General features: G+C 35.1%; 1 pseudogene; it reads left to right on the forward strand.

Annotated features, from left to right (window-relative positions):
- Positions 1-1,791: 1,791 nt before the first annotated feature.
- Positions 1,792-3,698, forward strand: LOC113846113 (annotated as a pseudogene).

The following is a 3,698-nucleotide window of genomic DNA, read 5'->3' on the forward strand; positions in this document are numbered from 1 at the left end:
CTTATCGCCGTGGAGGAAAAATAGGACTTTTCGGTGGAGCTGGTGTAGGTAAAACGGTACTCATTATGGAATTGATCAATAACATTGCCAAAGCTCATGGAGGTGTATCCGTATTTGGCGGAGTAGGTGAGCGTACTCGTGAGGGAAATGATCTTTACATGGAAATGAAAGAATCCGGAGTAATTAATGAACAAAATATTGCAGAATCAAAAGTAGCTCTAGTATACGGTCAAATGAACGAACCGCCCGGAGCTCGTATGAGAGTTGGTTTAACTGCCCTAACTATGGCGGAATATTTTCGAGATGTCAATGAGCAAGACGTACTTCTATTTATTGACAATATCTTCCGCTTCGTCCAAGCAGGATCTGAAGTATCTGCCTTATTGGGTCGAATGCCCTCTGCTGTGGGTTATCAACCCACCCTTAGTACTGAAATGGGTTCTTTACAAGAAAGAATTACTTCTACCAAAGAAGGGTCCATAACTTCTATTCAAGCAGTTTATGTACCTGCAGACGATTTGACCGATCCTGCTCCTGCCACGACATTTGCACATTTAGATGCTACTACTGTACTATCAAGAGGATTAGCGGCCAAAGGTATCTATCCAGCAGTGGATCCTTTAGATTCAACGTCAACTATGCTCCAACCTCGGATCGTTGGTGAAGAACATTATGAAACTGCACAAAGAGTTAAACAAACTTTACAACGTTACAAAGAACTTCAGGACATTATAGCTATCCTTGGGTTGGATGAATTATCCGAGGAGGATCGTTTAACCGTAGCAAGAGCACGAAAAATTGAACGTTTCTTATCACAGCCCTTTTTCGTAGCAGAAGTATTTACCGGTTCGCCGGGGAAATATGTTGGTCTAGCAGAAACAATTAGAGGGTTTAAATTGATTCTTTCTGGAGAATTAGATGGTCTTCCTGAACAAGCCTTTTATTTAGTGGGTAATATCGATGAAGCTACTGCGAAGGCTGTGAATTTAGAAATGGAGAGCAAATTGAAGAAATGACTTTAAATCTTTGTGTACTGACCCCCAATCGAATTGTTTGGGATTCAGAAGTGAAGGAAATCATTTTATCTACGAATAGCGGACAAATTGGAGTATTACCAAATCATGCGCCTATTGCCACAGCTGTAGATATAGGTATTTTGAGAATACGCCTTAACGACCAATGGTTAACGATGGCTCTCATGGGCGGTTTTGCTAGAATAGGCAATAATGAGATCACTGTCTTAGTAAATGATGCGGAGAAGGGTAGTGACATTGATCCACAAGAAGCACAGCAAACTCTTGAAATAGCAGAAGCTAATTTGAATAAGGCTGAAGGCAAGAGACAAACAATTGAGGCAAATCTAGCTCTCAGACGAGCTAGAACACGAGTAGAGGCTATCAATATGATTTCGTAACAAGTTGGTACGTCCGAATAATTCTAAAAAAAGAAATAAATAAAAATTCAATAAAACAGTAAGAAAAGATAGAAAAAAGGTGAATAGAACAACTTATTAGATACCATTGACTCTGGTATCTAATAAGTTCTAACTATACCTTACCTACTATTGGATTTGAACCAATGACTCCCGCCGTATGAAAGCAATACTCTAACCACTGAGTTAAGTAGGTCATTTATCACCCCAAATAGAAAAAAAAAAAAAGAGTCTCTATCGATCAGATCAATAGATTATAAATCGAATATTACTTATAAGCAATACCAACGCAATATCAAAGGGATTGGATCATGTAATATTCATCTTGACAAGAAATTATCTACATAATATGATAAAATATGTATTAAAAGCACAAGGGCTATAGCTCAGTTAGGTAGAGCACCTCGTTTACACGCGCGCCAATGTTTTTTTTCAGAGGAGTCCGTCTTGTAATCAAAAGAGTTTATCTTATTATTAATAAATCCATGTCTTACTCCATTTTAAGGAACAAGAGAACAAAAGCCTGACAAAGGATTTAGACGTAAAATAGAATCCATTATTGATTTGAGATATTGATAAGGTCAATACTCACTCCTCTTCAATGCTAAGCATAATGGGTATAGGAACCTCAAATAAAATTATCCTTTGTTCCTATCTTATGAACTTTAAGGTGTATGAAGTTTCATTTCCTATTTGATATTTTCATTTTAGTGGGTAGATAGAGAATCCATTTAACTTAAGTTGATCTAGGCTAGAAGCAGACCTATGTCAGGATAACCCTTCTTTGAAACACTTTGGTAGTGCTCTTAGATTGTAATCCAAATCAAAAATCAGAGCACAAGGAATCATATCTTTATTCTTTCTGTCAAGAAAAAAGATAGTGGACTAACTGTTATTTCTATCAGTTAATGAAAAAGCCCAATGCAAGAAAAAAATGCACGTTGGGTTTTTAAAACAATTCAAATCATTTCGATAATAATCAGTTTGATCTGTTTTACCGAGAAGGTCTACGGTTCGAGTCCGTATAGCCCTAATATTTCTACGGATACTAATAATATTTAGTATCCAATATCTCTCATTACTAATACTATTACTAAATATTACTAGTAGTATTAGTAATAGAATAGAAAGAATTCTTAAATTTCTATTAAGAATATATTAATATTTGATAAAATAATACTAATATTAGTATATTCGAATACTAGTCTCATTTTTTTTGGAAATAATTTAATTTTTTTTTATTTATTTTAGAAAAAGCATTTCTATTTAGAATATATTTCATATTTATTATTCTATAAATATTCATTACTATAATAATCATTAATAGAATAATCATTCTCCAATTTTCATTCAAATCGACTAATAATTAATACTAACCCAGTATATTTTCCACATTCATAGGAGTCATTTATGTTTCTGCTTTACGAATATGATATTTTTTGGGCATTTCTAATAATATCAAGCTTTATTCCTATTTTGGCATTTCTAATTTCTGGAATTTTAGCCCCGATTAGCAAAAGACCAGAGAAACTTTCTAGTTATGAATCGGGAATAGAACCAATAGGCGATTCCTGGTTACAATTTCGAATCCGTTATTATATGTTTGCTCTCGGTTTTGTTGTTTTTGATGTTGAAACAGTTTTTCTTTATCCATGGCAATGAGTTTCGATGATTAGGAGTATCGTATTTAAGAAGCTTCAATTCTGCTTCTAATTGTTGTTCAGTTATGCATGCGAAAGGGCATTAGAATGTCTTAATTGACTATTAGACAATAAAAAAAACATGAACAGTTATGAATCCATGAGTTCCCTACTGATCGAACAACCAAAAATCAGTTATTCACTACATAAATGATTTCAAATTGTAAGGACTACCAAGTTGAGGCGCTTCCTTTATAAGTACCAGGTTTCATTGATTTGCTCATAAATAGGATCCCGATTCAACTTGATCGTATGGGATTAGTACAAGATCGATTCCTAGCAGAACTAATTAAACCGCGCACAGAACTATGAAAATGGCTCCCTCTTTAGTTCGATTATACGAGCAAATGCCCGAACCAAAATATGTTATTGCTATGGGAGCCTGTACAATTACGGGGGGGATGTTCAGTACTGATTCTTATAGTACTGTTCGGGGCGTGGATAAGCTAATTCCTGTAGATGTGTATTTGCCAGGCTGTCCACCTAAACCAGAAGCCATTATAGATGCTATAACAAAACTTCGTAAGAAAATATCTCGAGAAATTAACGCGATTCTACGCCATTGA

Source organism: Abrus precatorius, unplaced genomic scaffold (genome assembly GCF_003935025.1).
Source record: "Abrus precatorius isolate BTA unplaced genomic scaffold, Abrus_2018 Scaffold0, whole genome shotgun sequence".
NCBI classification, from domain to species: domain Eukaryota; kingdom Viridiplantae; phylum Streptophyta; class Magnoliopsida; order Fabales; family Fabaceae; genus Abrus; species Abrus precatorius.